Source organism: Castanea sativa, chromosome 8, assembly GCF_040712315.1.
Source record: "Castanea sativa cultivar Marrone di Chiusa Pesio chromosome 8, ASM4071231v1".
Taxonomy (NCBI): Eukaryota; Viridiplantae; Streptophyta; class Magnoliopsida; order Fagales; family Fagaceae; genus Castanea; species Castanea sativa.
This window is the reverse complement of record NC_134020.1, coordinates 2,007,273-2,021,791: the sequence shown is the minus strand read 5'-3', so window position 1 is coordinate 2,021,791 and position 14,519 is coordinate 2,007,273. Positions and strand designations below refer to the sequence as shown.

Below are 14,519 nucleotides of genomic sequence, written 5' to 3'. Positions count from 1 at the left end.
AGCCAAACGGTTGGCACAAAGTAAGCAAGGTAAGTATATTAACATCGTACGAAGTGGAGAAAATTTTGATAAATTGACCGTTGGATTACATTATTTTTGTATGTTCTCCACACTTGCGAAATTTCAAGGTAATCAAATATCAATAGTCATGTCATCTATCAATTGTATAAATTCAAGTTTTTGTAATTTAAAATAATGCATAAAAGATGAGTTTATAGATCGAATAATAAATAACATTCGATTGATACGAAAATTGACATGCATGTTTAGAACATATAATCCAATGGTGTAATTTTCAAAATATACTTTCATTAACAAGTTATTGGGTGGTGTAACATTACTTAGAGTTACACTAGATGTAACTTAAACCCGACCATTTCACAACAAATCATAACTAGTAAGTTGTTATTAATTTTAGGCAAAAATGCAAAACTGACCCTCTAACTTTCAACGTTTTTCATTTCAGTCCTCTAACTTTAAGTTTTGTCATTTCAGTCCTCTAACTTTCAATTTTTGTCAATCTAGTCTTCTGTTAGAACTCAGTTAAGATTACCGTTAAACTCACTTGTAAATGACCGTTTTACCCTTCTTCTTTTTTTTTTTTTTTTTTTTTTTTATAAAAAAAACAATTCGGAATTAAAAGAAAAAAAAGAAAAAATTGTAAAAAAAAAAAAAATTCTTCTCCCTTGAGCACGGCGACTGCGACATCTTCTCCGAGAAAGACTTCTTCTCCACCGTCGACAATAGAGCGGCCTGTGTGGTCGAATCTGCCGATTCTGGGTCTTTCTATAAAGGCTCCCAAGAGTCCAACAATACCACCCACCATGTGAACAACTCCAGATCTTGCAAAATCAATCACTCTAGAGTTGAATAAAAGGTTTCTTGTGTTGAAAGCGCTGGGCCAACCATCGATGGACCAGAACCAGTGGGAAACAACTGGGTATACAAAGCTAGTGAGGAAGGAGGAGTATATGAGGTAAGCGACGAACTGGGTTCGTTCGGTGATTAAGCCGCTGGTGATTCCTGCGGCGGCTATGGCGAAAGCCCACTAGTAAAGGAAATTGCTGTAGTCGAAAGAGGAGGAAGAGATGGATTTGAGGCCGAAGAAGCGGTGGCCGATAAAGCCGTTGGAAGGGGACCTGAAAGCGAAGGCGAAGACGAAGAGGTAGTAGAAGAGGCCGCCGGTAGCGACATCGAGGACGTTGGTGTTGCTGGGTTTCTGTTTGTGTTGCTAGGTGTGGTGGGTCTGTTGTTTGCTAATTTGGTGTTGCTAGGTTTGTATTTGTGTTCGTGTTGTGGCTGATTTGGGGTGGAGTTGCTGGCCTTTACGGTGGAGAAGAAGTCTTTCTCGGAGAAGATGTCGTAGTCGTCGTGGTCGAGGGAGAAGAAGTCTTTCTTGGAGAAGAATTTTTTTTTACAGATTTTTCTTTTTTTTTTCTTTTAATTTCGAATTGTTTTTTTAAAAAAAAAAAGGGTAAAACGATCATTTACAAGTGAGTTTAACGGTAATCTTAACTGAGTTTTAACAGAAGACTGGATTGACAGAAATTGAAAGTTAGAGGACTGAAATGACAAAACTTATAATTAGAGGACTGAAATGAAAAACGTTGAAAGTTAGAAGGTCAGTTTTATATTTTTACCTTTATTTTAATTTGAATCTACCGTCGAAATTACTTTTTTGTCCACCAATAACCAGAGCCAATCACCATCTTAATAATTGGGGCCTGCATTTTTCTGGATTTGAAAAACGAAAAAACGGGTTTGAAAACACATGGACAGCAGAAGTTTTAAGTATTACCTGGATTATTTTTTGAATTTATTAGTGTTGTTGTAATTAGAGTGAAAATGAAATGGCGTTTGGCACAAAAACTTGTATATTTTAACGTCTTCCCCGACTCTCTCGCCAACATAGCCTTCGTTTTGGTTTGTACTTATTATTGTCTCCTCTCTCTGTGCTACGTACATACAGATACAGGTGCTCTTCCACGGTTTCACTTTGCCTTTTGCTCAGAAGATTTTGTTCTTTTGGACACATGTACATAAGCAAAGCCAGAACCAAGGCCATATATCAATTCAAAGAAGAGTCTTTTGTGTTGAAGAGAGAGAGAAAATGGCACTGAGTTTGAATTCAATGATGAGCTTTCCTTCTCATAAGCTCTCTTCTAAATCGATTAATCTCAGATCTCCTAGAGTCTTAATGGCCTCCACTCTGCACTCTACCTCTAAGTAAGTCATTTTATGCACTCTTTTTCTTAAAATAGAACAAATTAATCAATACATATGTATTGATTCATTGCATTTTGGGGGGTGAATCATGGGTTTTTTTGTTATTTCTTTAGAAATATGCAAATGGGTATGATTGAAAATGAATTTTTAGTGTTTTTTTGCAAATGGGTGTGATCAAAAATGAATTTATTAGTGATTGTTTGGGGATGGGTGGAATTTTAGAGACTCATTTGTTATAAATAAAATCTGGGTTTTTGGTATTTGATGCTGGTTGAGCTATGTATTGTTGGGTAAATCATGTGGAGTGGTTTTGATCTCATCGATGTTTATTCTTCAAATGTTGTTTTCCGATGTGGGTGTTTTGTCTTTTTCTTGAATGCTAATTGAGATTGCATCTCATTTTTTAAAAACTATTGGATTTGTTTGGTCTATTTGGATTCCACTGTTTTGATTTCTTTTAAAGCTGATTTTACCTGCATGTTGCTTTAAATTAGTGTGACACAGTTCTGCTTGAAAACCGTGTTTAATGGAATTCTATTGTCTGATTTTTTGTTATAGTTGTTTCTTGAAAAACTGTATTCGATGATGCACTGTCTGATTGAGCTATGCTTATTGGAAATTGAATGAAAAATAGGCAAATATTTACATTGGTGGAGATGACTGGTCATTATATTACTCCTTACTTTATGTTATTATTTCTTTTTGAAATTATACATTGTGCACTAGTTTTGGTCTATTTTATTGATGGAGATGATTTCTCGTACACTAGTTTGAATCCTTATGGGTTTTATATTGTGATCTTCAAAATGCACGGTGGCTTGGACCTTCTCAAATTGATAGAACGAGTATGCATGCATTCTTTTATCGTTTATGTCATTTGTTGAGAGTTAGTTCTGATTTTCTGGGTTAACCTTTTCTTTTAGAACAACGTCATGTTGTTTGGCTGGTTTCATTTACTATATTTTTGGATATGATTTATCTAACTTCTTTTCTAGAATTTCTTTTATGTCTTAATATCTTTTAGTTTTCTTCCTTTCTGCTAATGCATTCTGATTTATCTTATTCATTGGCTGTTTTTTTGTATTTTCTTTTTTTACTGGGTTATATTATTCATGAGTAGTTCTGATTTCTCCAACTCTGTTTTTTCTTTGTTTCATAATATATATATATATATATATATTTTTTTTTTAGAATTCATTAATTTTTAATTTTTTTTTTGTTAATTTTGATTTGCTTCTGTATTTTTATAATGCGGTTTTCTGTGTCTTAAAATTTCTTTACATTTGTTCTTGTTCAAATTTTTTTGAACTAATGAGCTACTGTGAGGAAAATTTTGATACATATGTATGTTTCTTCCTCTAGTTTTCATCGACTTAGAGTTTGGTAGCTGAATCTTTGACTTATTTTTTCTCTACATGGCGGTGTTTTGTCATGTTTGGTCATGTTTTTCTTTGATTGGCTTACTTGGATAACCTATTACCATCTTGCAAACAATACTCTCTCTCTCTCTGTAGTTGCCTGGTCACCTGTTTATAAAATTCCATGTTCTTTGTTGCTTGAGTCATCATACAAACAAGTCTAGTATTGCACAATGTAGTTTAGAGATTCTCTCCAGACTTTATGAGTACAATTGTAATGCTCTCTCTCTCTCTCCCCACTAGATCCATTGTTTTCAGCTTTAAGATATTATTTTTCAAGTTGCTAAAAACATATTATCTGCGAGACTTGTTTTGCGGTATATTATTCTAATAAGTGAACCTGATTTTTGAACTCACCAATGCTCTGGAGACAGTTATCCCAGTTGTATAATCATATCTTGGATGTAGTCTGCACTTTGCTTAATGATCATAGGACTAAGGTATCACACTATTTTCTAGGATATTCGTTATGATGTGATCTTTAGAAATAAGTAATTCTGGGTCTGGGCTGTTTTTTCTCTGAATCGTTCAAGTTCATGTTGTGCAACTCAAGTATGTCTGCCCAAATTTGGTGGCGAATTGGAGCAATTTTTTATTTTACTTTTTTAAGTTCTCTCTGAATACAGCTGTTACTTATTAATGATTATTTGAAGTTGCTTACCCATTTGCTCTCCCTGGTACTGCTCAATGTAGGCCATGCATTGTTTGATTATTAAGAAAAAAAAAAAAAAAAAAAATCCAAAATGAGATATTGCAACTTTACTCTTGCATATTTTCATCTCCCTTGTCATATATGGAACCTCCTACATATGTCACATTTTGACACTTTGACCCATACTTCATGCAATTTGTATGAGCATGAACCTGATATGGGTGGCATTTAAAAGTTGCCTGGTTGTCTATTACAGCAGTAACAAAGCCGTAGTGTCAAAACTTTGGGGCTGTCTAGGAATTCTTAATGTATCTGGGAGTGTATTATAATTTTGTCATTTTAGGATTGAAAGCTTTATTATGGTTGTTACATAGTTCATCTGAAGTTTATGTTTCTAATCACTATTTGTTCTGTTTTTTATAGAGAGGCAGAGATTCTGAAAAAAGCACATTTCCCTCCAAGGGAGGTACATGTTCAGGTGACTCATTCCATGCCACCTCAGAAGGTGGAGATCTTCAAATCATTGGAGGATTGGGCTCAGGAGAACATCTTGGTGCACCTAAAGCCAGTTGAGAAATGTTGGCAACCACAAGATTTTCTGCCTGAACCTGAATCGGAAGGATTCTTTGAGCAAGTCAAGGAGTTGAGGGCAAGAGCAAAGGAACTTCCTGATGACAATTTTGTTGTGTTAGTTGGAGATATGATCACAGAGGAAGCTCTTTCAACTTACCAAACAATGCTTAATACCCTAGATGGTGTTTGAGATGAGACTGGTGCAAGCCTTACTTCTTGGGCAATATGGACAAGGGCATGGACTGCCGAAGAGAATAGGCATGGTGACCTTCTCAACAAGTATCTTTATCTCTCTGGACGGGTGGACATGAAACAAATTGAGAAGACAATTCAGTATTTGATCGGGTCAGGAATGGTGAGATTCTCATTCCCCCTTTGTCAATTTAATTATTGTTATTATCTTCTTCTTCATCTTCTTCTTCTTCTTTTTTTTTGTCTTTTGTCTCTCTAAAAACTGAAACACAGTTTGTAAATAATTTCCAGATGTTGAACTTAGGAAATTTTTCAATGTGAGGAAAACATATCAAAGTTTATAAATCTGAAACTGATACAAACTATCAGAGGTAGGGATATTTTGAATATAGTTGGTTTTCGATTTCTAGTCTCACTTCAATTCTTTTTAAAATCTTCTCTCATTCACTAGACAGTATGTATGTTAAGCGTTAAGCTTGAATTGATGAGATAAATAGCATTTAGATAAACAGAGTAAAAGTGAGACAATATTTAAATGGTCTTTTATTTTTATGTTTCCTGCATTACTCTCTCTCTCTTGGGGGGGGGGGGGGGGTGCCTTTCCATCTATTTTCAAAGCTTTGTTAGTTGGCAGAGTCTACCCAGCTACTAGACTGGAATTATCATTGGATCTTTAAGGAATTATAATTTTATTTAACTTTTCATGCTGTAGTCAGTTCTCTTGGTATTTATGATCACTTTAGTTATTATTATTGTGGTGTGGTCATTGTTTATATAAAAGGCAATGTTCCAGTAGTAGATTTGTTATTCTCAAGATTTTAATTTTATGTGTTCTTGTCAGGATCCTAAAACAGAAAACAGCCCCTACCTTGGCTTCATCTACACTTCATTTCAAGAGAGGGCAACATTCATATCCCATGGGAACACAGCCAGGCTAGCAAAGGAGCAAGGGGACTTGAAACTGGCACAGATTTGCGGCACCATTGCCTCAGATGAAAAACGCCATGAAACTGCCTACACCAAGATTGTGGAGAAACTCTTTGAGATTGATCCAGATGGCACTATATTGGCTTTGGCTGACATGATGAGGAAAAAGATCTCAATGCCAGCCCACTTGATGTATGATGGACAGGATGATAACCTTTTTGAGCACTTCTCATCTGTAGCCCAGCGGCTTGGTGTGTACACTGCTAAGGACTATGCTGATATTTTGGAGTTTCTGGTGGGAAGATGGAATGTAGAGAAGTTGACAGGTCTTTCTGGTGAAGGTCGTAGAGCTCAAGATTTTGTGTGTGGCTTGCCCCCAAGGATAAGAAGGTTGGAGGAGAGAGCTTAGCGAAGGGCCAAACAAGCATCCATCATTACATTCAGCTGGGTTTTCAGTAGAAGTATAATTGTGTAAGTGCAGCATCAGACAGCAGTCTCCCCCCAAGTCTCTTCTCATTAGAGTAATAGATAGAAATTTCCAACTTGCTCTTCATTTTACTGTTCCTTGTAAGTTAGGAAGGATGTGAGTTCAATTTCATCAAGGCTTTGTAGATACACGTCTTCTTATGTTTGTCGTGGTAGATCATCAGAAAAAGGATAAACTATAGTTGGGTGTGTTGTGGTCCTTTTGTTTTTCCCTATCTTATGCCATAAAGAAAGTACTTGTTTCCTTAATTTATGATTATGAGTACTATTATATCAAGTTTAAGCTGTTACAATATCGTTTTCATAATGGCAAGAATTAAGAGTGACCAGGAAATGTGATGCTCTTGTATTATGGCCTTTACCTTTTTCTTCTTTATCCTTTTTTTAGTTTTTTCCTTTTGGTGCTCCCTCTTTTACTTATTTATTATTGCTACTACTTGTGAGGAGGGATGTCCTTCCTCCTGCTCATATTCTCACTTTGTTGCTGACCACCTCTTTACTTGAAGTAGCTAATAAGCTTTGGGTTAGATGAGCTGTGGATTTGACATGAGGAAAGCTTTGACTTAAATGAGCTCTAGTTCAAATGAAACTTACTCTTGTTTAGATGGAACTTTTCTTCCACTAAGATGGGAAATCGCATGTGTAAATTACCAATAATAAAAAAAAAAAAAAACTTAATATAGAACTCCAATACTTCGGCTCAAAACTTTAGCCCAAAAATGGAATAAGTGTATGCGTAAATTACCCATTAAAAAATATATAGACACTTAAATAAAACTCCTACACTTTCCCACATTACCAATAAAAAATATGTACTTAAAATAAAACTCCTATACTTTCCCACAAAAAAGGGAAGTGTGCATGCGTAAATTACCATTTGATAGTGATGATGACGGTAGAAACATATAAACATAAAACTCTTCCTATGGTCATGCACTTATGATGAAGGATGAAGCCAGCGCTTAGCCATGTAATAGGGATGATGAATGTAGAAACAAATAAATTTAAAACTCTTCCTATAGTGTGCACTTATGATGAAGGATGAAGCCAACAGATAGCCATGCAATAGTGATGATAAATGTAGAAACATATAAATATGTGGGTGGGTTTAAGTTATACATTTTGAAATTTTAAGTAATATTATACCATTTAAAATTTTGTTTTATTAGATTCGAATTTTGAAAAATTCAAAGATTATATTTTATTCTTATATTTTCCAACAAAATTTTAAGGTGGGTTGAGATCAATAACTCACTTTTATGCTATGTTTAATTGCAAGTTTTTATACTATGAAATCAATATATCATATATAATATTATATACTATGTGTTAAAAAAAAACTAAGAGAAAGTTATATTCTAAAAAATTAAGGTTGTTTTGACATGTAGGAAAACTACCCATCTAAAATATTGCCACATTTACAGTTAAAAAGCGAAAAATTATACCAAATTAGGCCGATTCAACATAATCAATCAATATATATATATATATATATATATATTGTGGGAGGAAGGATCCAAACACAATCTAGAGCCCATGGGCCTAGTCTGAGGATGGACAAAGGCCCATTTGTGCACCAATCCAGACCCGACACGCGGACTAAAGTTTGAGGAGGGAAGAGAGAGAGACCACACCAATCCAAACCTAGGATGTGGACAAAGGTTTGAGGATGGAAAATGGACAGACCCATCGTTTGAGGAGACCAAGGAACGAATGCACCTTGAGATTGCCTCATTTGACCACCTGCACCAAAAGACAAAGTACCGTGGAAGACATTAGAGACTTGCAAGTAAAAAAGATAGGAAATATCTAGGGAAGGTAGCCATCTCCTCCACATTCAATGCACTGCACCAACTTAGCTGGCAACATTAATGAGGAAAAAACACCTGAACAATAGTTCCATAGCTCACTACACTCTTTATTGCCTCCACTAGGGTCCTGATGGGACAAACATCCTAATTGCTACCCAGAGACGTACAGGTGGATGGCTCAGATGCACTAGGAGGGATTATATTAAGGAAAGGAATCCCTCCAAGAAAGGGGTTGGAACAATAGAACTTGAATAAGAGGGAAGAGAATACAAACTTGTACTAAGACTTGAGCAAATAATATATGAACATTGCATCCTCAGACAAGCCCGAGAAAGAGTTTTATACTTGTTTTGTGTTTCTCTCCATCGTATTACGAGTCTCAACTTCATTAATTTTATACCTGGATCATACAGAGCATTATAGTTGACTTAGCAAGCCCATTCTCTTATAAATAAATTGTGTTGGGCTAGAAATACCTAGTACTTTAAGTGGGCCTGGGGGTTGTTTTTAAGCTCTTACAATTGGTGCCGTCTGTGGGAATTGTCCTCTGTAATCTTTGTACTTTAAGTTCCTAACAACAATAAAAAGAAAAAATGGAAAACTCTAAGCAAGATAGGAAGGAGTTCGTGGGTTCTCAACATGTTGACCAATTTGTCAACTTGGAGAGAAGAAGAGGCCGAGAGGCCAATTGAATGCCCAACGTCAGGGTTAGAATTTTTTACATAGATCATACCAAAAGAAGTCAATTGAGGCCAGAAAGTCATATTTCGCACGACCAAGAGATGCAAAATCTCAGGTTGGAGTTGACCATTTACGTAGGAGGCTTCGGTGTAGAGTGCATGTCACGGGGGACAGAACACCCCTATTGCAACTTAAATAATGCTCCCAAGTGCAAGGTTGTCATGAAGTAATAATTCAGTAAGTTTGAGATCGAATCCATAGGGAAAAGGGAATTGATTAGCAAACCGCAAGAGAATAAAACTAAAATAAAAAAGTTTAATTGAAGAGATTTTGATGGTTTAGTAAAGGTAATTTAAATTGAGAGAAAATAATAATATATTAATGCACTAAGGTTTAGGGATCCACACACAACACATCTATTGGTAGTTTTAGCAATATTTATTTTATAATTCAACTAAAATTTATATGAAGGATGATCTTAGTAAGATGATTTAACAATAAGAACTCAAGAATTAATTGTCTAAAGTAATTTCATGAAATTGATTGATTTTAGGCAAAACAAAACTAGTGAATTAGTTTGCAGGGAATACTAAGCATTTAACATGCCTGGAGTCTACGATAAATCAAAGAATTATAAAGAAATAAACACTTTTCTAGATGAGTAAATCAATAAAAAAATGTAATAACATAAGCATTAAAACCATAAAATAACTATTAAGAACATACCAATAAATGGTTGGATTTCACCCATTGCCTTAGCAAGACTTCTAGCAAGACATAACAAAAATAAAACTCTAAAAACTATAAAAAACTTTAAGAAAATATAAATTATGTTCTACGGCAGCTCCACTCTAAATTTTTCCCTAAAAATCCTTTAAATAGGTCAAGGAATCCTGTTACAAGTTGAATTCCTGTTTGGAGAAAATCCCAGGTTTTTAAGCTTCACTTAACTGACATGTTCGGCCTATATAATTTCAGAATTAGGACTTTTGGAAACCTAGAAAGATGTAGTACTTTAAGTTAAATTTCTATCACAACTTGAATCATCTCAATTGGATATCTGAGCCAAAAGTTATGCCCAAAATACTAACTAGAGTGCAGGCTGGAATCCTAATCCAAATTGGACTTGGATTTGGTGCAAATTTCCTTTGATTCCTTAATCTAATTGGACTCAAATTTCATTGGGTTGGCCTAATTTGACTTCATTTTGAACCTCGTAAAAATAAAGTCCATTAACCTTCTTCTTTGCACAAATCCACTTATTTAATTCCATTTTCCTACAAAAGACAAATTCATGCATTAAAATTCAATTAAACACAAAATTAATTATTCAGCATTATTCCAAAACCAAATATAAAATGCATGAATTAAATCAAAATAATTATGATAATTATTTCTAATAATGATATAAATATGTAAAATTAAGCTATTATCAACCCCATCAAGCTAAGGCTCCGATTCTAAAGAGGACCGCAGCTACAGGTAGAGGTTAAGGACTCCCCCTAGTGAGTTTTTCTCAACATCCTCCCACATAGATGGTGGGGAAAGACATTGGAGGAGAAGAAACATGAGCTCACCTCCTGAGAATATGGGAAATGACGCTATGAGTAAAGCCCTGCGCCAAATCTCTAGGTCACATTTTATGCGCCAATTTGAAAGGGCCAAACTCCCACACCGCTTTGCCCAACTGACTTTCACCATTTACAATGGAAGAACCAACCCCGTAGAGCATGTAAGCCATTTTAACCAAAGAAAATCGATGGAGGTTTCGAGGATGTGGCTGTTAGGACCTTTAAAGTGGGGCTCCCCATGAATCATGACTTGAGAAAATCCCTATCCATGAAGCCCGCTTGGAGTATGTGCTAGCTAATGGACCATATTGATGAGCATAAGCGGGTCGAAGAGGATCAAGTTCAAGGTAAAGGGAAAGCCAAGGTTTTCACCGACAGGTATGGGCATAGCCGGTCAAGGAGAGATTTTGTTAGCCAACCACCGTAAGCCAATGCCCAGGTGGTTCGCTTGGTGTTCAAGGAGCCCATACACTGGATCCTAGAAAAAAATTAAAAATGAGCCTTATTTCAAGTGGTCCAACAAAATGGGGGGGATACCCCACCAAGCGTAATCAAAGTCTCTACTGCCAGTATCATTAAGACCAAAGGTATACAACCGAGGACTGTAGAACCCTGTGCAACCATTTAGAGTAGTAAGTCAAGGCAGGGAAGTTGAAGTAGTTCACGCACTAGTCTCCTGGGCAAGGATACTAACGAGAGGTCGTTCCATGCCCTTCATTGGGAAGTATTAATGTTATCCTTGTCACATTGAGCCGGGAGAAAGGTCCCTCCTCCCGAATCATGTCCATAGCATTTAGGCTAGAACTTGAGGAGCAAGTCCGAGAGTCCAAGAAGGTTAAGGAGAAAGTACAATTGAGCTTGGCATTCTCGGATGAAGATAGAGTGGGAACCTTTCAACCCAACGATGATGCACTAGTAGTTACCCTTCATATTGGAGGGTAAGACGTAAAATGGTTGTTGGTGGACCAAGGAAGTGAGGTTGAGATCATGTACCCAAACTTGTATAAGGGGTTAAACTTGAAATCCAAGGACCTGAGCAGATACAATTCGCCATTGGTAGGATTCGATGGAAGAACCGTGACCCCCAAAGGGATGATTAAGTTGCCTATGCAAACAGGCGATGAGGTGGTCAAAGTCGAGTTCATTGTAGTTGACACTTACCTTACATGGCAATTTCAGCAAGACCTTGACTTCATGCTATAGGAGTTGTCTCCTCAACTCTGCACATGAAGGTGAAGTATCCCACTGAGGGTGAGTAGGGGAGCTAGTGGGCAGCCAGACAATGGCTAAGCAATGTATGGTTGTTGCTATTAGGAACTAATTAGCTAAAATGGACGTTCTTGGCCCAAATAATGTTTCATAGCAATTAATAGTTAAGGAGCCTGAAGATTCAGCTAGAATTATGACAAGTGATTTATAGTGTGAAGAGCTAGAGAAAGTTATCATTGAGACAGACAAGGAAAAGTACTTTTAGGTTGGGACCTAGTTACTCCTAGTTGAGAAGGAAGAATTTCTGGTATTCTTGAGGGACAATCTAGATGTCTTTGCATGGAGTGCATATGAGGTACCTAGAGTAGACCTGAATTTCATATGCCATCATCTTAATGTGAACCTAGCTGCCGTACCAAAAAGGTAGCCTCCTCGGTGTTCTTCTAAAGAACACGCTGAGGCAGTAAAGGAGGAAGTGAACAAGCTTAAGCAAGTTGGAGCAATCAAAGAGACATTTTATCCCAGATGGTTGGCTAACATAGTGGTTTTCAAGAAGAAGTTAGGAAAGTGGAGGGTTTGTGTGGACTTCACTGATTTCAACAAAGCCTGCCCTTAAGACCCCTTCCTAGTTCCTCGGATTGATCAGCTGGTAGACGCAATGGTTGGATATCCTTGGATGAGTTTATTTGGATGCCCTCCAAGTCTATTATCAAATACCATTAGCCTTGTCTGACCAAGAAAAAACTATATTTTTGACCCCTATTGGAAATTACCATTTCCGAGTAATGCCCTTTCGCTTAAAGAATGCTGGATCTATCTACTAGAGAATGGTGACGTGGATGTTCAAGTCACAATTGGGCCAAAATGTTGAGACATATATTAATGATATGGTCATAAAGAGTAAGCAGGTGTCAGAGCACCTAAATGATCTGGGAAGTGTATTTTTGGTACTTAGGAAATATAAATTATGCCTCAATGCTTCCAAATGTTCTTTTAGTGTTAGTTATGGAAAGTTCCTATGTTACATGATCACCCATCAAGGGATAGAAGTTAACCCTAATCAAATTAGAGCCATCAATGATTTGCACCCACCTTGGAACCCAAAAGAAGTGCAGAGGTTGACCGGAATGACCGCAACCTTGAATAGGTTTATTTCTCAGTCAATCGATCACTGTAGACTCATTTTCCTGCTTTTTCCTAAGTGGAAAGATTTCATGTGGACTGAGGAGTGTAACATTGCTTTGGAGGAATTGAAGAAATACTTAGCGCATCCTCCCATCTTGTCCAGGCGTGAGAATGAGGAGGTCTTGTACGCTTACATAGCTGTCAAGAACCATGTAGTAAGCCTAGTTCTAGTTTGAACAGACTTCGAGGTGCAAAAGCCTGTCTAAAATATAAGAAAATCCCTTCAAGAGGAAGAAACCCGATATCTACCCCTCAAGAAGGAAATTTTGGCTATTATACATGCCCCAAGGAAGCTTCCCCATTACTTCTAAGTCCACACTATTGTTATCCTCACCCAGCTTCCATCAAAAGCTTTGCTTTAGAGAACAAAATTCACAGGAAGAATAGCTAAGTGAGGAACTATGTTGGGAGTATTAGATATCAAATATTTACCTTATGCAACCATAAAGGGGCAGGTTTGGCTGATCTAGTGGTGAAATTCACTGAGGGGGTCGGAGGGTCTAAAGCCGAGGAGGACGGGATACCTGGCATTGAGGTTCTGTTGGTCTCCACCCCCCACCTCCTAATGTGGGAGTTTATGCAGATGGGGCAGCTAACTAGAAGGGTTCTGGGATTGGAATCGTTCTAGTATCCCCTGAGAAAATAGCCATGGAGAAGTCTCTAAGACTTGGTTTTCCAACTACAAATAATGAGGCAAAGTATGAAGCCCTCATGGCAGGAATGATTATGGTTAAAAAACTCAGAGGCAAAGCTGTGGAGGTTTTCTCTGACTCAAGGTTGATTGTGGGGCAGGTGAAAGATGAATTTGAAGCTAGGGATAAAAGAATGTAGTGGTACCTTGGCAAAATTTAGCAATTACAATCCAGTTTTGAAGTTTTCTCCATAAAGCAAGTTCCAGAAGTAAGAATTCCCATGCCAATTCATTAGTAACCTTGACCACCTCCTTAGGACAGGGCCTTCCTCGGGTCATAATCATCAAAGATCTTGTGGTATCCAGTTGTGATAATTGAGCTTCGATCAGGGTAAACAACATACATGTCAGTACGAGTTGGATGGATCAGGTGATCTCATTTTTGAAGGATGGGGCACTGTCTAGGGACAAATCTGAAGCTAAGAAGATCCAGAGGAAGGCATCACAGTACTGGCTTTCTAAAGAATAGAAGTTGTACAAGCAATCGTTTTCTGGGCCATATTTTCTTTGTGTCCATTCGGAAGCAATTGTGCCACTATTTGAAGAGCTTCATGAGGGAATTTGTGGTAGTCACACAAGAGGAAGGTCCCTGTCACATAGAGCTCTCACCGAGGGGTATTGTTGGCCCAACATGAAAAAGTCTACCCAAGAATATGTTAGAAAGTGTGACCAATACCAGAGGTATGCCCCGAACATCCATCAACTAGGAGGAACCTTGAATCCTTTCTCTAGCCCATGGCCATTACACAATGAGGCTTAGATATAGTTGGTCCGTTCCCAAGGGGAACTAGAAATAGAAGATGGTTCCTTGTCGGAACTGATTAGTTTACAAAATGGGTCAAGGTTAAGCCCCTCTCTAACGTCAAAGATCAAGATGCAAAGAAGTTTATTTGGAAA

At 37.2% G+C, this 14,519-nt stretch overlaps 1 pseudogene; it reads left to right on the top strand.

Moving 5' to 3' along the window:
• Positions 1–1,968: 1,968 nt before the first annotated feature.
• Positions 1,969–6,767, top strand: LOC142606836 (stearoyl-[acyl-carrier-protein] 9-desaturase, chloroplastic-like; annotated as a pseudogene).
• The last annotated feature ends 7,752 nt before the right edge of the window (positions 6,768–14,519 follow it).